Below are 23702 nucleotides of genomic sequence, written 5' to 3'. Positions count from 1 at the left end.
ACTACTTATTTTCATCTCCAAAGTTAGAGAAACACAGTAAGTATAAAAAAATTAAGTGAATTAGATTGTTACAATTCTTTCATCTTTAATAATACAAAGTTATTGGTAACACAGAGTATATATATATATTTAATTTAGTAATTAAATTACTGTAAAACCCCTATAATTCTTGGTCATAGGACCAAAAATACACATGGAATATTGCCTTAAACATGCTTTCTCATCTCATAAATACTCCAGAAGCAACAGTTGACACCTCATGTCATTACTGACATAAAGTGTGGCCAATGGGATAATATTAGCAGCAAGAAGATTTGGATATTCTGACCCTGTACTTCTCCCTGACAGGCCACTGATAGGGAGATGAGCTGGTCCAGATGGCCCCTGGAAGAGAGAGATACCAGCTTTGAAGTATCCTGGCGGAGACAGGAAATAAACCAGACATCCACTGACCAGGAAGCAGAGTCCAGCTTTTCATCTGAAGACATTTCTTGCAGAAGGATCAAAAGAAAGACCTCCTCCAGAGGATATGATAGTTCACAGAGTCCATCTCTCCCCCAAAGATACTACCTGATCCTCTTTCCTGAAGTCTGAACATTCCCCTGAAGACTTTCCCTAGTCCAAAAAGATGCTACTGCTGGCGCTGGGGGATGGGAAGAGAAAGAGATGCAAAGAGCCTGCCCTTGTTTTCAAAATAAGAGATTATGCTCGGAATTCAGAGAGCCTCAGAGTCTTTCCCCAGACCAATAAATGTGGGAAACCAAATGTGGGGAGGGAATCCTCACAAAGTTAATGACATTAATACAAAAACTTGGTCTAAGAGGTAACTGCAAAAAATGGGGTAAAATTATAACCTTCAGTTATATATTCTGCCCTCAACCTTTGGCTTTGAGCAGCATGGCATACATAAATTATGTATTTTAGCCTTGCCAAGTATTAGTTATTTTCCTCTGAGACGGGTGATAGTTGCAGGTATGTGCATGTGCTCTTATTACTCCCAAGGGCATTCTGCACCAAAAAAATAAAAATTCTACGCGCAATATTTTAAAATTCTGCAAAATTCTGCAAATTTTATTTGTCAAATAAATGTGGAGGCTCCAGAATGGCATTGGGGAGCACAGGCCATTGGCTGCACAGTGGTGGTAGATCACTGTACAGCTCCCCCTGGGACATGGACTCAGCAGTGAGGCTGTACCCAACCCTGACACAGCACAAGGACTGGGCCTGCCCAGAAACACCCCGGGGCCTGCCCCTCTGTGCCAGGTGCACCAGGTGTGGGCAGGCAGATTCAGCAAGGCAGTATCCAAGTATGGAGGGGCTTAGTGTCGGGGGAGGCAGGTGCGGGTTGAGAGGTTCTGTGTGGGGCAATCTGGGTGCAGGTGGCTCAGTGGGGGATCCGGATGCAGGGGGATCTGGATGCACAGAGGCTTCTTGGGGGGTTCTGGGTACAACAGTAATGGGACTCTTCAGGGGGTCCAGGTGAAAGTGGTTGGGGCTCAGCAGGGGGTGCTCGGTGTGGGAGAGATAGAGCTCGGCAGGGGAGCATGGGTGTGGGGGGCACAGTGGGGGTCCAGATGCAGCTGGTTGGTGTTTGGTGGGGTGGGGATCTAGGTGTGGGTGGCTTGTTGGGGTGGTCCAGGTGCAGGAGGAGTGGGGTTCATCAGAGGGGGTTCTGAGTGTGGGGGGTGAGGCTCGGCAGGAGGGTCTGTGTGTGAGGGTCTGGATGCACAGGGGTTGGGTGGATGGGGAGCAGCTCCCTGTACAGGGATCCCTCCCCCTACAGCTGCGGAGCAATGGGTACAGGAAGCAGGGGGAGGTAGGGGAAGTTTGCAGAGGTTCCTTCAGCCAGGGGAGAAATCTGAGGGTGTGTCTGACTGGGCCATGGATGCCGTGCAAGGGAAGAGAAAATCCTGTCCTCCCCAGCCCAGCCGGGACTAGCAGCTGAGCCCGGCGCAGGCTAGTAGCCACCAGCCGGGTTTTCCCCAGACCCACCTCCTGCCCCACAATGATTTACTTCTCTGCTGGCTACCCTATACCCCTGAAACATACTGCTGGGCAGGGGGGGGGGGGGTTGCATGACTGCTCTAGTAGCTTCCCTTTGCTTCCCTGTCAGAAAGTAATTTTTCTGTGGGGAATCAAAGCAATCTGTGAGGGACATAAATTCTCTGCATGCGCTGTGGCGCAGAATCCCCCCAGGAGTATTATACAGCTACCTATTGTACAATATACACAGGCTGTAGCTGTGGCTCACATTCGTACCATCATATATTAGTTTTACTATAATCCTTCCTGGTAATATATTATTCTAAAACTTCATTTATGAATAGTACTTCATCTGTATTTATAAACTTTCTGACAGGTTTCTGCAAAAGAAAAAAATGACTGGATAAAGTCACATAGATCTCCTAGTCTGCTGTTACATTAACGTTGTTGATTTTTAAGAAGTCAAATTCCTGGATTCAGTTTAAATTGTGGGGTTGGGTGAAAATACAGTACTTCTCTGAAACAAGTTATTACTTACATTTACAGTGCAGCAACAACATGATAATGATTGTTAGGACAGAACCAAACACTTTCATCTAATATTAATCTCCAGAAAGATTCCTTAGAACTATGGGAACACACATGGTAGTCAGACATTCTTTCCCTCACATTCTGCATCAATTGTAATGAACCTATCTCCTCCACATTCTCTCCTGTCAAAAAGCAAGTGTTAGAACCTGTTCTACACACGTGTTGAGAAGCATTACGTTATGCGACAAGCACTATCATTTATCAGTTTCAGCCAATCAGCACAAAGGAATGCCATATGGTAACCTACCTAAACTACATAACAGTTTTCAGTACATGAACAATATCCAGATCCCTGTGCTCTGAACCCACTCAATTCACCACTGATCCACACACACAAAAGTTAAGTTTTTGATTTCACCTCACTTTTCACTCATGCTTTTCCAAACTGATCAACTTCTCTTTCAGTTAAATAAGAAACATTTTCACTCCACTTACATCTCAAATAATTATTAGATATGTCAATATTACTAAGAGCCATTGAGCGTGTTTGCTGCTAAAATGGCAATAACTATATTGTGGGGAATGAACCCAGTAGTCATGGAGTTTATTAACCCAGGATATAGTTGCTACCTCATTCCTTATGTTATTAAACCTACAGTCTGTAAAATACATTCATTAATGCAGCTAATATTGAATGTTTTTGAACATTTGCTGGATCCAACAGATCTCGTTCAGGACCTCATATGAATTCCAGCTATGGAAGAACCAGGAGTAGACATTTTACAAAGTCAAGCTGAGTAGAGCTGCAAAAAGAAAAGGAGGACTTGTGGAACCTTAGAGACTAACAAATTTATTTGAGCATAAGCTTTTGTGAGCTACAGCTCACTACATCGGATGCTCAACAAAATGGGCTGTTTCATGGAGATTATCAATTTTGACAAAGATTTGGTCAGGCAGGTTTTGGGGTCCATGATACGGAAAAAAAAAAGACTTGCTCTGATGCTCTATAACCAGGTAGTTGAGGTACTTACCTGGGATGAGGGAGACCTATGCTCAAGTTCCTATGTGGTCTGATTGAGAGTTCTTCATCCCAGCTCACTCTGAATCAGCCACAGCAGCGACTTGAACCATGGGTCTTCAGCATTCCAGCCCACTGCCCTCATCCCTGTCTTTCTCTCTCTCTTGGCAGAACCCTCTACACAATTCTGTTCTCACAAAAACAGCTGGAAGCTTTTGTGGAACAGAAACAGATTTCAAAACCTGAAACATTGCATCCTCTGGACACTTAGCACTAACTAATTTAGAGAATCAGATTCAGAATAGAGCTAATAGCAGATGTCTGTCTATATGGTAGATAAAGTGAGAAGGAGGAAATGAAACAGATGTATTATTCCAGCCCTCGGCTGTTTGTTCCTTTGAATCAGCAGCTGACACTTCTTCCAACCTTTTGGCAGGGAAAGGCATATGCAATACAGAAACTGCAGATCAAAAGGAAGGTATTGCTATTCAGGTGAATAAAAAGCTCCAGTTTTTAAATAAAGTTTATGTCTTTCTTCCCTGTGTCCTGCCACTCCAAATCAATGTAAACTTATAAAAATATATATAAAATACTAGTTTCCCATCACTCTTGCTCGTTTCGGAATTCAAAAGTTTGCAGATCTGATAAATCAGGAGCAGGAGGGAACAAATTCTCAAAGAGGGCAATAGTAATGTAAAAAGGAAGTCTCATTTGGATGAGTACTCAGAGCATTACTGAAAAAGCATAGCCATATAAAGGAAGACTTGGATCAAGTGCCAGTACATAATCACTTAGCCGATACAGAACAGCTGCTGCACTCCATCCCAGTCAGTAAGAAAGGAGCTGAGAACAGACCACTTGCTACATTAAGTTTTCCTGCTTCTCTTTCTCTACCTCAAGCAACTCTGGATCACCTGTTCTCTCAACTACACTGACAAAGAGACCTCAAAAGGGAGAATCTCCTCTTGGTAAAATGTTCATCAGCCCACAAGCTGGTTATTTTACATGTATTTTTATTCATTTCTTTTGTTCATTGAAACAAAAGAATTGCAAAATATTATTCAGCTTTCTGATAATAAAGTTTTTATCAGAGCTCTACTTATTTTCTCAAAGCTTCTATATTAGTTTTTGCACGGGGCATAGTAGTACCAGCATCTACTCCCAGTGGCAGATTCTACACCTAGAAGGAATAGAGAAGTAGTAGTGAATATGGGCCTGCAAGGTCCCCTGGAGGCAGAGGATTAAGCTGTTCTGAGATATATAGCCCCAAGGGCTGTCCCCCTCCCCATCTGTGTGGAGCAATGCAGCACTAGAACTTTCTCTTGGAATAGGCCCTGCTCTTGACAGCAAGGTGCAGACAGAGATGGGGAACAGCAGCTATGGAGCAGCAGCAGGCTTTCAGGAGCTCAAAAGCTCTCCGACCTCAGCATTGCAATTTTCCTCAACTTTTCATTGTAACTGACTGATGAGAGAACTTTACCTGGCAGGAGGAAATGGGGAGTAACTGTGCATGAGGTGAGTTATATGGAGAGAAATAAAGAGGGAATTAGGGAGATGGGGTTATTTCACTTCCTTCAAGGTGAGCACTCATGGTCTCGTCTCCCCCTGCTCCCAGCTACGAACACTGCACCAAACCATGTGAAGAATGGATGGGCTACAGAAGCCCAAGCTACAGAACTGTCAATGCAGTTGAGGAAGAACCGGTATTCCTCGTGTTGTCACTGTGAATCACTTTCACAGCTCTCCATTCCTGATGTCAGAAATACTTCTCAAACAACATAAGATAACTTGTCAATAAAGACTAGAGCAAAGAACCACATTTGGAAAGGAAAAATCAAATGCACAAATGGGAAATAACTCGCTAGGCAGTAATACGGCAGACAACTGCTGGAGGCTACAGTGCATCACAAACTGAGTATGAGTTAACATGAGTTAACATTGTAACACAATCGTGAAAAAGACAAATATTCTAGAGTGTATAAAGAAATCTTGTCTGCAAGACATAGGATGTGATTGTCTCACTCTACTCAGTACTGGTGAGGCCTCAACTGGAATACTGTGTCCAGTTCTAGGCACCACACTTTAAGGAAGATGCAGACAAACTAGAGAGAGTCCAGAGGAGAGCTACAAAAATGATAACAGATTAAGAAAACCTGACCAATGGGGAAAGGAAAAATAGAGCATGTTTAGTCTTGAGAAAAGAAGACTGAGGGGGGACCTGATAACAGACTTCATGAGTGTTAAGGGTTGTTCTAAAGAGGATGGTGTTTTCCAAGTCCCTGGAAGGTAGGACAAGAAGTAATAGGCTTAATTTGCAGCAAGAAAGATTTAGGTTGGCTATTAGAACGAACACTTAACTATAAGCACTGGCAGCAGAACCAGGGAGGCTAACACTTCTGCAATGGAAACACTGCAGGGGGGAATCCGTGTTTAGTGCCCCGATATCTTACATAGGCGAGAGTGAGACTCAGCCATGTTTTACACACAAGTGAAGCTGGAAATGAGTGGGATCTGGAGAAGGGGCTGGAGAAACCACCGTGATATTGGTCTCGTCACCAGGGAACAGGTAGGACTGGCCCAGCTCAGTCCCACCTTTAAGCCACTGCAGGTCCCCGCAGAGACACCCTGCAGGAGAGACAGGAGCTCATGCACCAGCCACGGCATCAACACCTGGTAATGGGTGGGAGTGAGGGGGGGCACCCACCCCCAAGGAATGGGGTATGGTGAGAACCACAGGGAACTGGGTACAAGCCACCAAGGAAATGCCATAGAAATAGCAGGACCTCCCTTCCCAGCCTGGAGCCTGCTTTTCCCCTCATTCGAATCTCAGCAGCTATCCGTCACTCCCCATCCTATCCCCTGCTCCCCCAGCTATCAGGATAATTAAGTACTGGAATAGGTTACCAAAGAAGATTTTAGAATTACTGTCTTTGGAAGTTTTTAAGAACATGTTGGACAAACACCTGTCAAGGATGGTCCTGACTCAATGCCTGGGGGCATGGACTAAATGACCTCTTAAGATCCTTTCCAGCCCTATAGTTTTAGGATTCTGTCTCCCATTTAATTGTTTAACAGTTTCCTCCTTTACTATCCTATATGTACTTCTCTTACCACCATCCTTTCTCTTCCTCTCGTCTCCTCCCTTCCACTCCCTCCCCTGCAAAAAACCCCATCACCCCCCTATATCCTCTATCTTCCGTGCCACTCGCTAAAAAAAAATCACAGCTGGAGTACCACTATGACAGAGTTCCCCAAATTGGGGCATGCCCCCGCAGGGGGATGCAGAGAACCATTCAGGGGAGCACAGCTGGGGCCGTGCCAACCCCCTCAGGAGGTGGGGAGGGTACACCCCCCCAGCTCCACTTCTGGTTGCTGGCCCCAGCTGCTGGTCCCATGCCCGGGGCTGTGCTTCTGGCCCTGAGCCCAGGGCCTCAGCTGCTGGCCTCAGCCCCGCCCCCATTCCCAGCTGTGGCCCTAGCCTCAGGCCCCTTACCTCTGTCCGTACCCCCTCCCCAAAGTTGCAACCCCATTCCTGACCCTGGTTCGGCAGGGGTGTGTGGACAGGGATAAGGGGGGCATGACCCTGAAAAGTTTGGGGACCACTGCACTAGGATAAGAATATCCTTATCTCCATTATCCTTACTGTGACGCTGTAGAAAAAGAAAGATGACCATGTTTACACTAATGTTATCACCACCAATGCACAATTGAGATAAATCTTATACAAAGTATGTCTTGTAAGGTATCAGTGAAAAAGTTATAATCTGCAAAGTATTATTATCCTGTTTAAATGTGTGTATCACCATTAAAAAGAAAAGGAGTACTTGTGGCACCTTAGAGACTAACCAATTTATTTGAGCATGAGCTTTCGTGAGCCACAAAGCTCATGCTCAAATAAATTGGTTAGTCTCTAAGGTGCCACAAGTACTCCTTTTCTTTTTGCGAATACAGACTAACACAGCTGTTCCTCTGAAACCTGTATCACCATTGTGAATGAAGTTATGAAATTTTGCTGTATGCTAGTTACTAAACATGTTGTGTTTCTGCGTAACACCCACAAGACAGATTTACATCAAGACTAGCCAGCCATGTATTGATGGGCCATTAAAAAGAATCAATTCTTCCAGTGGGCCCCTCCCACGGATTCCTCAGAGAGCGTGTGGACAATGGAGGCCCAGTGACTCAGCAGGGCAATAGACATGTGATTGAGAAAATAACTTTCCATGCATATGGACTAGGGGCATAAATTGGAGACTGTGACATCATCTCCTTGCCACTTTCCTGCTCCACACCTCTGGACTGTAATTTCTAACAAAGGGAGCTTGAAACAATGGACTGAGGACTCCAATTGTTTGGACTTATTACAAACTGGAAGATTTAATATCACTGTTATTATCCTGATCTATAGATTCTGAAATCAACTGTAATGTATATGATTCATGTTAACCATTTAATAACTCCTCACCCATAACTATTTCACATTTGGGGACAATGTATACCTTCAAATCAGCGGCACTGCTATGGGTACCTGCTTGGCCCCATAGTATGTCAACATTTTTATGGCTGACTTAGAACAACGCTTCCTCAGCTCTCGTCCCCAATGCTCCTACTCTACTTGCTCTACATTGATGACATCTTCATTCTGTGGACACATGGAAAAGAAGCCCTTGGGGAATTCCACCATGATTTCAACAATTTCCATCCCACCATCAACTTCAGCCTAGACCAGTCCACACAAGAGATCCACTTCCTGGACACTACGGTGCTAATCAGCGATGGTCACATAAACACCACCCTATACTGTAAACCTACTGACTGCTATTCCTACCTACATGCCTCCAGCTTTCATCCAGACCACACCACATGATCCATTGTCTACAGCCAAGCTCTACAATACAACCGCATTTGCTCCAACCCCTCAGACAGAGACAAACACCTACAAGATCTCTATCAAGCATTCTTACAACTACAATACCCACCTGCTGAAGTGAAGAAACAGACTGACAGAGCCAGAAGAGTACCCAGAAGTCACCTACTACAGGATAGGCCCAACAAAGAAAATAACAGAACGCCACTAGCCATCACCTTCAGACCCCAACTAAAACCTCTCCAACGCATCATCAAGGATCTACAACCTATCCTGAAGGACGACCCATCACTCTTACAGATCTTGGGAGACAGGCCAGTCCTTGCTTACAGACAGCCCCCCAACCTGAAGCAAATACTCACCAGCAACCACACACCACACAACAGAACCACGAACCCAGGAACCTATCCTCGCAACAAAGCCTGTTGCCAACTGTGTCCACATATCTATTCAGGGGACACCATCATAGGGCCTAATCACATCAGCCACACGATCAGAGGCTCGTTCACCTGCACATCTACCAATGTGATATATGCCATCATGGGCCAGCAACGCCCTTCTGCCATGTACATTGGTCAAACTGGACAGTCTCTACGTAAAAGAATAAATGGACACAAATCAGACGTCAAGAATTATAACATTCAAAAACCATTTGGAGAACACTTCAATCTCTTTGGTCACTCGATTACAGACCTAAAAGTTGCAATTCTTCAACAAAAAAACTTCAAAAACAGACTCCAACAAGAGACTGCTGAATTGGAATTAATTTGCAAACTCGATACAATTAACTTAGGCTTGAATAAAGGCTGGGAGTGGATGGGTCATTACACAAAGTAAAACTATTTCCCCATGTTTATTTCCCACCCCCCACTGTTCCTCAGACATTCTTGTCAACTGCTGGAAATGGCCCACCTTGATTATCACTACAAAAGTCCTCCCCCACCCCCGCCGCTCTCCTGCTGGTAATAGCTCACCTTAAGTGATCACTCTTGTTACAGTCTGAATGGAAACACCCATTGTTTCATGTTCTCTACGTATATAAATCTCCCCACTGTATTTTCCACTGAATGCATCTGATGAAGTGAGCTGTAGCTCACGAAAGCTTATGCTCAAATAAATTTGTTAGTCTCTAAGGTGCCACAAGTACTCCTTTTCTTTCTGCGAATACAGACTAACACAGCTGCTACTCTGAAACCTCTCTTCTTTTCTTTTATCAACTAATTTTTAGTTAGTTTGGCTGCAGCATGGTATTTGGTGAGATCCTGAAGTACATATTGACCTGGGGTGAGTGTCTGGTTTTTTGGAACTGAATGAACCTAATATATGTGATTTCTGGTTTTAATAATCATTTATCACAGAAGTCTGGTTTGTCTCAGTGGTGTATGAGGCTAGATGGCCTGAAGGGGGCTGTCTGTGGTTTCATAATAACTAGTATAGTATTCTGGAAGCACACAGTTGTTACCGATCTGGTGAACTTTTGATAGAGTATACCACCAGTCTGGGAATATGTCCTGTATTCTGGCAGTGAGAATTGACCTGAGATTGGTCTGACCTGAGATTGGTGCATTTAGCTGTGTCCCATACCAGGCAGCGTGACACTTACATCTTCTTCCTACATAACCTTCCATTATTTTGTCATGTCTCTAGATAGATCATAAGCTCTGTGGGGCAGGAACTGTCCTTTTTCTGCCCTTTTTGTATGCAAGCATCAGTTTAAAAAATTCCAAAAATGCCTTTCAATCAGTCCACAAGTTTGAAATTACCAAAATTATATCTTTCTTCTGTTAAAATTTATAAAATCTGTGCATGTTGTTATTTTTTCAAAAGACAGCCATGATCACCAGAACATCATTTAGACAAACTATATTAAGACTTGCAATATTTTTACATTTATTTAAACCCCAAATCTTTGGGTACATTTTTAATATTTGTTCAGAACAAGGTGAACACATTTTCAAGATTAGGTTGAATACCAACTTCTGATACATATATTTATTACTTGAGGATTCAGAATGTTTTGTATATACCATATATTAAAAAATAAGAAACTTTACAGCATTTTTCTAAACATTTATTTATATAAACAGGGAGTCCTGGCTAACATGGTGTACAATGTATTTTTTACATTGGTTGTCTTTTTGTGAATGCTCATGAACTTTCAGAGATGCTTCTAAACAGCATCTTTTATTCCCTATAGATACTGAAAACACTATTCCTAGTTAAACATATACAATTTGGACTGTTGATTAATGTGTTGTAAATATTGTTTTAGTGCTGTGATTTAGTGCTATATTGTAGCATTTTTCAAATACCTACAGGAGATTATAAAATGTGTATGCTATTGCTAAAGGTTTAAAGGAAGAAAAGAATGCCCTTCCTGTTTATCAGTGTGCCTCTTTGGCATATTGCCATATCATTTCTTTGCAGTATTGCAAACTCCAAGCATTCGGGAAAAAAATCAAGAATAAAGTCTCAAAAACTCATGAGATTAGTTTTAAAAGCCCCCAGGTGTTTTTTAAATAATACATATGGGGTTCTTTTAATTGATCTTCATGGACGATAGGTCCGTCAATGCTATTAGCCAGGATGGGCAGGTATGGTGTCCCTAGCCTCTGTTTGCCAGAAGCTGGGAATGGGTGACAGGGGATGAATCATTTGATCATTGTTCATTCCCTCTGGGGCGCCTGGCATTGGTCACTGTAGGAAGACAAGATACTGGGCTAGATGGACCTTTGGTCTGACCCATTATGGCCATTCTTATGTTCTTATAAACTGCATTGGACTAAATTCTGATTTGATTTGAAATCCATGTAATCCCACTGAATTCAATGGGATCGTAAAAATAAATATAAAAATAGATTGCAAATATTTTGATCAGGCAGAAAATTATTTGAACATTTAAATTCGATGTGGCTCTGAAGAAATTTTTAAAGAGGGATTTTTAGATACTAAAAGGATCATGCATGCTCATTTTTAAGAGCTGATAATACTGACAACATAATCTGGGTTGCATTATTACATTATTGTTCATTAACATATTTTGTTGCCATTCCTCAACCCTAAACATTTCAGATTCAATTTACAGATCCCAGTAGCAATATGTGTTGACCTGGTTTCAACAGGCTAACTTCTATTAAATAGCATTTCTTAATTTTTTTAAACTTCATTTACCTCGGAGTCAATGAATGATGCATTTTTATGTAGGGTTTAATACTAGTTTTTTGCTTGTTTGTTAGTAAATGTTTTCACAAAATACATGTCCTAATCCTTATGATAATTTTCTAGGTCAAACTACGATTATGCACACACGCAGACAACTAAAATTCTAACAATGTGCCATAGGTTAATATTTTTATTTATCCTTCTAAAGAAGATTTTAGGAAAGAAAGCTATAGAAAGATTAGAGTTTATCAAGAAAAAATTGAAGAGCAAATCAAGCTATAAACTCTGCCTTACCTCATTAAGAAAAACACCACACTAAGGCAAGCCTTCCAAAAATAAAAAAGGCATTTTCCTCTCTGTAACTGTCCATTACCTTTAGTGGCAGAAATGAATGCCTCCATCAATGTCTGCTTTTATGGGAACTGCTACTGTGATTAAGAATAAACCAAGAAGATTTCTGGTGCTATGGGATTTAAAACCATGTATTGTTGTTTTAGTTATATGACAAAAGCTACCCAACGCTTTGTATGATTGATTTATGAAAGAGATTTGTCTCTGTGGAAAGGACCAGTTGTTGCTGCAGCACAGTGGAATCTATGAAATTCTTAAGGTGGGAAAGTTGCCTGCTCTGCCCTTATACTGGAAATCTTAGTATGTTTAAACAAAGCAAAGATTCCACCTGTGTCACATCTGCCCTAGTGGAGGTGGGAACCCTGAAAAACCCTTGAACATGGTTAGCTACACTAATAATAGTTGAGAGTGCACATCTAAGAGGAGGTAGAAATCTCAGATACTACCTCTAGTCCCGATAGCCTACTTCTATCCGCCTCTTCCCAGAAGAGGCGGATACAGCCTTTTGTGAGATTTTGACTGTTGCCAATATGTGTTGTTTAAACTTTTGCACCAAGAAATCACACTAAAAGTGCAGATTTTCACAGATCAGGATGTATGATCAATTATACTTGTTGGATTTTGAAGAATAGATTTTGAAGAATAGCTGTCATGACCTGATAATAATTCAACTAAATATAAACATACACAATATAATACTAAGCGTTTGACTAAACCCGCAACAGCAATGACATTCAAAACTATGATTGCATTTCCATTCTTAGCTTACTCTGTCAAGTCCATTTACGGCAAGAGCTGGTCAGCCACACAAAGGATGTGAATATTTCATAAATAATAGGTCTTCAGTTTGATTTTACCATATCTGAGTCCTTTAGTGTTTGTAAAAATTCACTACTGGTCTTCAAGATTTGATGAGCTTACTAATGACTTGAGTGATCTCCTTCAAAGCTTGGATACCAATACTGGATACTTTGTAGCAGATTCTCCATGCTGCCCAGAGGTTCACGTGTCTAGAAGAGGCGTTGCAAACTGAGATGTGGCTCCCTGATCCTCATCCACTGAGCTCCATGCAAGTTCAGAGCTACACAAGATCAGCTCTAACTTTCCCCACTAGCAAAAGGTCCCTCCAGTGGAGATTTGGGTTAACAAAGCTCCACTCTCACATGCCTTTTCCCTTCCCCTGACTTACCCAACCTCACACATGGCATGCCTCTGATATCTTTTCCCCTCATGCTGGGGATGGGGGTATGACTCTGATATCCATTGAATATTTTTGAATGCTCAACATTTGATTGACTTCCAAATATTTCATAAAGCCAAAACCAAAAGTCAAAATTTGCAGAATTTTATATTCACTTGACTTGATCTGTTAATTATAGATCACAGTATACTCTGGGAGGAAGCCTCAGTCCTACAAATCATGAAATTTGAAATACCTAGGTACAATGTAAAGTATTCATGTATGCACACACATTTACCAAAATCCAATTTTATGAATGTCATAAAAACTGCACACGTTAAAACTTTAGCATTTTTTTTCAGGTAAAAAGGCATGATAACTAGGCCTGTCAATTAATCACAGTTAACTCTCACGATTAACTCAAAAAATTAATCACAATTAAAAAAATTAATTGTGATTAGTCGCACTTTTAACAATAGAATACCAACTGAAATGTATTAAATATTTTTGGATGTATTTTTCTACATTTTCAATATTGATTTCAATTACAACACAGAATACAAAGTGCACAGTGCTCACTTTCTATTATTACTTTTTATTACAAATATATACATTGTAAAAATGAGAAACAAAATAAATAGTATTTTTCAATTCACTTCATATAAGTACTGAAGTGCAATCTCTTCATCACGAAAGTGTAACTTACAAATGTAGATATTTTTTGGTTACATAACTGCACTCAAAAACAAAACAGTGTAAAACTGTAGAGCTTACAAGTCCACTCAGTTGTACTTCTTATTCTGTCAATAGCTAAGACAAACAAGGTTGTTTACATTGACGGGAGATACTGCTGCCTGCTTCTTATTTACAGTGTCACCTGGAAGTGAGAACAGGCGTTCACATGGCACTTTTGTAGCCGGCATTGCAAGGTATTTACATGCCAGATATGATAAACATTCGTATGGCCCTTCATGCTTTGGCCACCATTCCAGAGGACATGCTTCCATGCTGTTGATGCTTGTTAAAAAAGTAATGTGTCTATTAAATTTGTGACTGTACTCCTTGGGGGAAGAATTGTATGTCTCTGGTTCTGTTTTACTCACATTCTGCCATATATTTCATGTTATAGCAGTCTTGGATGATGACCCAGCACATGTTCATTTTAAGAACACTTTCACAGCAGATTTGACAAAACACAAAGAAGGTACCGATGTGAGATTTCTAAAAGTAGCTACAGCACTCAAGCCAAGGTTTAAGAATCTGAAGGGCCATCCAAAATCTGGGAGCGACGAGGTGTGGAGCATGCTTTTAGAGGTCTAAAAAGAGCAACACCCTGATGTGGAAACTACAGAACCCAAACCACCAAAAAAGAAAATCAACCTTCTGCTGGTGGCATCTGACTCAGATGATGAAAATGAACATGCATCAGTCTGCACTGCTTTGGATCAAGCAGAACCTATCATCAGAATGGAAGCATGTCCTCTGGAATGGTGGTTGAAACATGAAGGGATATATGAATCTTTAGCGCACCTGGCATGTAAATATCTTGCAACGCCAGCACAACAGTGCCATGCGAACACCTCTTCTCACTTTCAGGAGACATTGTAAACAAGAAGCAGGCAGCATTATCTCCGGCAAATTGTAACCCACCTTGTTTGTCTCAGTGATTGGCTGACCAAGAAGTAGGACTGAGTGGACTTGTAGGCTCTAAAGTTTTACTTTTTAAAGTTTTATTTTTGAATGCAGGTTTTTTTGTACATAAGTCTACATTCATAAGTTCAACTTTCATGATAAAGAGATTGCACTACAGTCCTTCTATAAGTTGAACTGAAAAATATAATTTTTTGTTTTTTTACAGTGCAAATATTTGTAATAAAAAATAAATATCAAGTGAGCACCGTACACTTTGTATTCTGTGTTGTAATTGAAATTAATATATCTGAAAATGTAGTAAACATCCAAAACTATTTAAAATAAATGTTATTCTATTGTTTAACAGAGTGATTAATTGCGATTCATTTTTTTTAATCTCATGATTAATCGTGATTAATTCTTTTAATCACTTGACAGCCCTAATGATAACACAAAACATTCATTTTCTTTATTGTATACTAGTTGTAGAAGCAGAAGATAGTAAATTAAGTATGTTTTTCATTAAATGTTTGTATATTATGAATTAAGTAACACACCATAAACTCAAAAATTGGATTGAAATAAATATTTCAAGTAAATCGGGCTAGATTTTCAAAGGTGTTTAGGCACTAAAGATGCAGATAGGTGCCTAGTGGGCTTTTCAAAAGTGCCTAGGTAACTAACTCCTTTTGAAATCAATAGGAAGTTAGATACCTAGGCACTTTTAAAAATCCCATTAGGCACTTACCTGCATCTTTAAGCATCTAAATACCTTTGAAAATCTGGTCCATAGTCCTTAAACAAAACTAACTTTTTCTTGCCACTGACTATATGTTTCTGTTATACTGACGGTTTAATGATTTTCTCTTTAGCTGGACTCCCATGGAACAAACAAGTACTATTGTACAGTTAAGCAAACCCAGGCCTGTGAATGTAATTTCCATATATGGAAGTGAGCCAATAGGAGGAATGTAACACTGTGGTAGAGTGCACATGGAGGTATGTTCCAAGATAAGCCTTATGTTTAACAACTGAAGTAGGAAGACATGTCTACGTTTGCAGAGATATTATCTTTGTAACAGAAACAGATACTTACTTGAATATTATTGCATGATTATTTAATGTGCTAGTTGAAAATTACATTCCATAGGCCATCTAGTGGCTAATTTAGCTATTTTATGGTCAAGAATATATAGACTGATGGATTAAGATAGCAAATTTCAGTACAGTTTTCTCTTTTTTTCATTGTGATATGAAGAAAAACATTCTCATCACCTCGTTCTTTAAAAAAAAAGAACACAAAGGGAAGTGGCATCTGCTGAAAGAATTACTACAAAATTAAAAATAAAAGGAAAAAAATGCTTAATGTTAATGAAAACAGCACATTGGGAGAGATGAAAGATCCTCAATTTATAGATGTGTAATCAATAAAAGAACCAAGTTAATAAAAGGCTAGCTATTGAAATAACTGTATCTGGTTAAATATGGTTAAGAGCTATCTTTCAGAGCTCAGGTTTGGTCCTATAAGTTGCTCCATGTGGGAGGTCTCCTGTGCAGATGTAGAGAACCCCCCATGCAGAGTAGCTTGCAGGATTTGGATTTCTGTATCTTCTCAGTGAACAACACTGAGACAACAGATACTTAAGTATTATGAATAATGCCTTCGCCAACTCATTTTACATGAGATTTTTTCAAGAACAGTCCTGCGAATTTTAACTAATTTATGTTTCCTTTTGCTGATATTGAGGGGGGAAAACTTTATGGTATTTTGTGCCAGATTTCTACAGATTAAACCCTGAAAATCAGTCTAAAACAAAAATGATTAAATATATAAACTAGTTAAAATCAGTATGATAAGTATATGTTGCATGTTTTTCCCCCACATTACGTAGCTGAAAGTTATTAATTTTTAGTTACTCATGCAAGCTGTAATGGAGAAGTAGTCAAGTTTAAGTTTATGCTTATTCCCCCACCCCACCCCACTCCAGGATTTATTCCTCCCCAAGAAGACAGCTCTCTGAACTAAAACCTTCAAAACATTAAATTAGGATCACAATTCGCAAACCATCTCTATTCAGTAGTAAGACTTAAGCATGTACTCAAGTGCTTTGCTGAATTGGGTCCTCTAAATAATTTACTCCCAGCCTGGCACTGTTCGTAAGTGAAGCATGCAGCACACATTATACTGAGATCAACACTTAACTTACTTCCACAGTTCCACACTTCAAGGGACGCAATCTGCTTTGCCTTGAAAGGCCAGCTTCTTATTTGGAAAGTACATCCTTGGACTCAAAAAATGGTCAAAATTAGACAATTCTCAGGGTTGACATCATCCTCCCAGAAAATAATTTGCATATATGGGGCAGAAAAGCAAGCCACAGGCATGAAAGTAAAGTGGACTGGTGTTTAAGTGTATAAGCATATAAAAGGTCATGTGTACACAGAGTTAGGCAATGTAAAAAGAAAATGTTCTGAATTAAACTTATCATTTGAAGATGCTGCACAGCTGGAAAGAAACGGCAATAAAATATTTAATATCCAGGATCTGGAAATTGTTATCGTTTGTAGTGTGTTCAATGCAAGAGTCGGAATGGGGCAATCTGGTGGCGCGCAATCGGACAGAACGGGATTGGGAAAGAGACTAGCAATGGAACTCTGCTACTTAATGAGCGCATCAAGCAGCACTTCGCAATCATAAATACCTTTTTCTGCCTGCCGGACAAAAAGATGATGTCATGGACCCCAGATCCAAACAATTACAACTACATCATCATCCAGTGGCAAAATTTACAAGACATATAAATTACTGTGTGGGGCAGACTGCTGGACAGGCCATTGCATGATCTGTTCCAAACTGTTATTAGTAATTCAACCAGTGCAATGTAAGTTATCATCTAAATCAATCAGATAGCGCAACGTAAAGCAGTTACAAAACGAAGCTACATAAGCACAGATTTGTCTGACCTTGCCAGCGTTACTACTAATGCTACTGTAAACAGCGAGTGGGTGACTTGTTGCGACACTGTATATCAAACTGCTCTTGCCACCTATGTTACAGCAAAACAATGTCATCAAGATTGGTTTGATGAGACTGATTCAGAAATTCAACAGCCATTCACTAAAAAACATGAGATGAATCGTCAAATTCTTGTATCCCATATCCCTGTAGTACAGTTGAAAAATATATGAATCTGTGTCAGAGCATCCACTCTAAGCTTAGAGACATGCAGGATCAACGGTGGAACGCCCAGGAAGATGAAATCCAGGGCTATGCCAACTGTCTGAGACCAAAAACTTCTGCTACTTTGAAAAATGCCAATGGTCTTACGTGCATTTGAAAAATGCAGAAGGCCTAACACTGATCACTGACAAAGGAGAAATCCTTCAGCAGTGACAACACATCGTCCAATATCACAGACAAGGCACTAATAAGAGTAGTGGATCAGCCAACTTGTAATGACAACATGGACACAGGCTTGTCCCTTGATGAAGTCAGCACTGCAATCAGTGCCAGAAAGAACTGCGGGGCTCCCAGATTGAATGGCATTTCTGCAGAAATATTCAAGTATGGAGATGAGAGCATGCTGAGACAACTACATGAACTGTTTCTCAATATATGGAGTACTGAATACATACCAGAAGACTTCAAAGACACTACCATTGTCACTATAAACAAGAGGAAAGTTGAAAAGTCCGACTGTGGTAATTATTGCAGTATCTCATTATTCTCTATCACTGGAAAGATTCTGACCAGAGTACTCTGATCATCTGCTATGCAACATCCCATTGTCTTCAACAGGGCCAGAATTTCACCTTAAGTCTCTGATATGACAGACCCAATTCATTCACTCAAAAAGAATGTGCTAAATCTATTTTTTGTAACCACACCCTGACCACTAGACAGTACTGCCCTTCCAGAGCTAGGAATAGAACAGAGGAATTCTGACACCCAGTCTCCTGCCATAATCAGCACATCATGTTCCGATCCCATGTGTAGCAATATGGTATTGTCAACCTCAAGAGATCAAAAATCATGAGTTGAACCCCCTCAATAGACCAAAAATCATAAGTCAGATGCCCAAAAATCAGGAAATAGGTGCAAAAATCATTAGGGTTTTTTTTAAAGATTATATTATGGTTTTTTTAGTCTGTTTTTAAATTTTGGAACTCCCCCTGCCCATCCCAGTGTGTGTGTGACATTTAATATTGCCCATTCTCCTAAATGTTTTGGATAAGGTGATTTTGGCCCCTGCTGAGGACCTAACCCCCATATCTGCCTGTCCCCCACCCAGCAATTAACCCTGTCCACACCCAAGCCCCCATCAGTTCAGCCAACCCACATCCATCAGCCCCTAGCCCACTCAGTTCAGTCTCCTATCAGCCTCCACTTGTCCAGTTCAGCCCAACTTCACCCCTGCATCTTCTGGAGTTCTTCACACACACACACACACACACACACACTAGGCCTGGTGTGGGCTGCAGCAGGGTTTCCTTTCCCCCTTCCCAGCCTTTGCGTCAATCTCCCTTCTCTACCTCTGGTTCAGAATTGTTTCTATTTTGCTGCCACTTTGAGAGAGAAACTGAATGAACCAGCAACACCAGCAGGAGCAGGTGCACTGCCTGTATATTGTCTTCCAGCGATAAGAGGACATGGCTCTTTTGTTAAAAAACATATGCCTTCTGTCATATTCCCAAGGATTATTCCTCTATGTTAGCCTACCAAGGAATAGACCACAAGGTTGCATAATGATTCTTTAGTCTGCACAGGAAATGTTATCGCAGAGGTGTGTGTTTATACATAGATTATCATTCACAGAAGTGTACAGTACCATACATAGGTGCTCCCTGATGCACACTTACAAAGTGTTTGATCTCCCCTGTGCTTTCCCTTCTCTGAGGACCTGCCTGCCAGGGATGTCATAAATTCCTGGTGGGCTATAAAATCCCTGAGAGCCATCAATGCTGCAGCTATCAACAAGGGTGAGTATGGGACTACTGCCTCCTCCTCCCCTTTTTCTCAGTGTCTCCCACATGGCTGCTTCAAGGGGCTGGTGCCAGGGTGTTCTCTATGGAGTGCTCTCAGCTCTAGAAATGGCTCTGCAGCTGTTTAACAGATCTTTGGGGAAGAGTGTAAAGTCCATCTCTTACCTCAGTTGCCTCTCTGGAAGTCAGGTGGGATGGGCAGATGGACTGCACTTTATGAGAAATGTTCTTTTTTATCATAATTAATTATTTCTATTTCTGTAGCACTCGACGACTCCAACCAGAATCCATGCTCTATTGGGGGACATGCTACACAATCATACAGGACAACATGGTCCCTATCTCAAAAAATATTACAGTCAAATTTTGGAACAAATTAGAATAAGAATCAATAGGTGGGAAGGGAGGATAAGAATACCAGTAATAATAACTATATGTATTTATATAGGTTATCTATGCGTATATTTTCATATTTCCATTTAGTCTTTTTAATAATTGTTCAAAGTTAATTGAAGTTATTCATATTAAATCATCAGTAAATCAAGGTTTGTGTGTGCACATTGGACTTTGCACAATTCACAAGCTGAGTACATACAAACTGTCCAAAAATTTTTGTGCACAAACATTTTAGATTATGATCCTTTCCGTCTAGCTTCTTTACAGGAAATAGAACAATTTGTTGAAAAAAACAAATAATAAGGAACATTTTCCCAATTCTTTACAGCAGAAGAACTTGTTGGGTCCCTCCACTTTGGAAGATTTCTTTTTTTTGCCATCATCACTGCTATTAACAGTATTTTTTTCTAAAATCAAATTTATTTGTATCCCAAAGATGTCCCCTAAAATGAATAAACATGTTATACAAATATGCTGTATAGCATGCATGTTATATTTAATACACCGGAATATTTTTCTAAAATATCCCAATGACCAGGCAAATCCAAAATATACACACTGAGTTTCCACAATCAGTATTGAATCTGCAGCATTTTCTTAGCTTATGATTTTTGCCTGGTATATGCATCTATTAAATTATGCAAACTTGTAACTTGAGCCATGCCAAGAAAACATTTTCTAAATACAAAACATTAATATAAACATAAAAAAATTAAAACAATAATTAAAATTGAGTCTAAAATAATTAATAAAATCAATACAATGGGCCTTCTTTGACAGCCTAGGGCTTGCAGAGGCATAGATTTGGACACTACCTGTCCTGTGTATAAAAATCACAAATAACAGAGCAGAATAGTGCTGTACATAGGAAACTAGAAACGTAAAACAATTGGCGACCCATTCTTATATGGGCTGTAAAACTGAAAACCAAAATCAAACAAAATCCATGCCCACACACGTAACCAGTGAAATTAATTCAATAGTAGGATATCCCCTCTTTCCCTGCCTACACACACACACCCACCCCTCCCCCACACTATTAACTGAGATGTCACATTATTCACCAGTGGCCGCTGAGGTATTAAAGTGCACCAACCTCCATTTGCAACAAAGTATGTGAGAAAAACATATCCCAAAGCACTCTACTAACTACCATGGAATATATACAGGAATCATTTCATGCCCCACAGAAACAAACACGCCCCCACAACTCTTGAAAATGGTCAAGAACTTGGTTTTACATCTCATCTGAAATTATGATACTTTGAACAGTATGTTGCCTGCTAACACTGTACTTTGACATTAGATAAGTACTGACAGAGTTAAAACCTGCCATCTACTTACTCATCAATCCCATTTCCTGATATACTCTGACTTTTTCCTGGAGTTATCCAACCTAAACACTGACTGACCTTATTTATGTAGCTTGGGAAATGAACTAGTCTGTCTCTCCATCAAGAGTTACGAAACAGCAAAATAATACATTATATTCAACAAATATATAATAAATTACTTTTATTCTTTAGTTCATTGTGGACCAGATTCTATTATTAGACTTAGCATACAGTAGTTAGGATGATTATTGTCAATACATTAAATTCCTGTAATTCACAGAAACAACACCTTCAGAAATTAATATAATAATATACAAAAGCCATCATCTGATTCTCTGTTATTTTGGAATGAACTCTTATTAGTTTTGAGGGTTGAGATGGCAGACAGATGCATATAGTACTCCTGTTCCCTATACATGCAACAACTTCCCCACATGGCATCTCCCACAGAGTCTTGGGACAGTGCCACACAGGTAGCTGATTCCCTCTTCTGCACAGCAGGGAAAGATCTTTGAATCGACCAGGAAACTGCCTAGCAAATGGCCATCAGGTAACTCAGAAAACAAACATACTGAAGTAGGCCAATAACTAATTTATTCTTCTCTTCTATAGGTTTTTAATTTTTCTCCTCAGGAGGAACAGAAAGCTACCTGACACTGAAGAGAAAGCACAGATTTGAATATCAGTGCCAAAACCTAAACCTGTTTTCTCCAGTGAGTGCGTTTATATACATTGTACAGACCTACAGCAGTTGTGCCGCATCAGTAAATACTGTGTATTTCTGTACTTATCTTTCACAGCTCATCTCTTCCTCTAAACTTGCAGATCAAAAGGATAATCATAAGTCATTAGTGGCAGTTCATGGCTCTTTTACATTGTATATACAAAATATATGTGAACTTTAGTACAGCATCTACCAAGAGGAGGAATTGACTTGTGGTTACGGCATTGCACTGGAACTAAGTTATCTGGATGTTAATCCTGGCTCAAAAGTGCTGAACACCCACGGTTAGGTCCAGATTTTCAGAAAAACTCAGCTCCCATTTAGGCAAATAATGGAAATGGTCAGATGTTTAAAAGTGCTCAATACCTAAGAGCTGCCAGTGATACATTTTAATTCTAATTTAAGTTTAAGAGAAGCTGCTGGATGCTGAACAATTTTGAAAATCTAACCATTCTGTGTAGGACCCTAAACAAGCAGTGAGATCTTTTGAAAATCTAGCCACTTACACAGGTGGAAAAATGGGAGCTGTTGGGTGCTGATCTTTTTTTAAGAATGTGGCCCTTAATATCTCTATACCTCAGTTTCCCAAATGTATAATGGACATCAGAATAGTTCCCTACCTCATAGGGGAATTTTAGTGATACAATCATTTTATTAAGTGCTCACACACTATAGTGATATAGAAATATCCATAAAAAAAAACAATAGAAAAGCTACAGAGGGGAGATCTTGATAATACAAAAACATCTTCAGATCTTGCCAACTTCCTCTGGAATGCAGGAAAGAACTCACAACTAAAAGAGTGCAAGACAACCTGTTCCCCTGTGTCTCTTTTTATGGATGAAAGTTTACATATTTTTCTCTTTTATGAGAACAGATTGCTTTTGCAAAAGTTTGCACTGGAAATGGAAGGTCACACATGACAGTTTAAAGTTACAATTGCAGCAGTACAGAATGACCATGCTGTGTTATATTTTTAATTACTGCATTAGAATTTACTCACCAAAATACTTCAACACCACTGTACTAGCCTCAGTGAGGTTCTCAATTACCTCCAGCCCAAGCTTATAGATGAGTGCAAGAAGTTTATTACACCTGCATGCAGTGGGGAGGTAATTGGTGTCATAGCTTTATTGTTAGGTATAAGGTAACCCAAAAGCAGGGGTAAGTGGCTATTGCGGGTATCAGCTTGAGATGGAGGGACTGCACCAGCAGAGCCATAGTCTGGTAGATGGAGCCAGTCCCAAGTGCCTGTCCCGGTGGCTGATGTGGACTCCAAATTACTTCCTTGTTTTAGGGAGACGGATGACTTGTTCCTACATGCTTTGGAAATAAGGTGTGAATTGAACAAGGTGGGGAAGAGGGCATGGTATGGTACCTCACTCCTCTAGTGGCTGGGACAAAAGCCTTTGTCATTTTTACCCTTGTAGGAAGGAGGAATATAAAGATTGTGATTGATGTAAACAAGCTTTGTTGCAAAAGTTTAAACTGACCCCCTGGAGCATGAGAGAACGTTTTTGAGGAATTCAGAATAAAAGAGG

The 23702-nt window shown here is 40.2% G+C and overlaps 1 protein-coding gene across 49 annotated transcripts in view; it reads right to left on the bottom strand.

Moving 5' to 3' along the window:
• Positions 1-23702, bottom strand: part of RIMS1 (regulating synaptic membrane exocytosis 1) — a 504482-nt gene that overhangs the window by 243475 nt on the left and 237305 nt on the right. The window lies entirely within an intron of this gene.

Source organism: Caretta caretta, chromosome 3 (assembly GCF_965140235.1).
Source record: "Caretta caretta isolate rCarCar2 chromosome 3, rCarCar1.hap1, whole genome shotgun sequence".
Taxonomy (NCBI): domain Eukaryota; kingdom Metazoa; phylum Chordata; order Testudines; family Cheloniidae; genus Caretta; species Caretta caretta.
The sequence above is the reverse complement of the archived record's forward strand: the minus strand, read 5'-3'. Positions and strand labels throughout refer to the sequence as shown.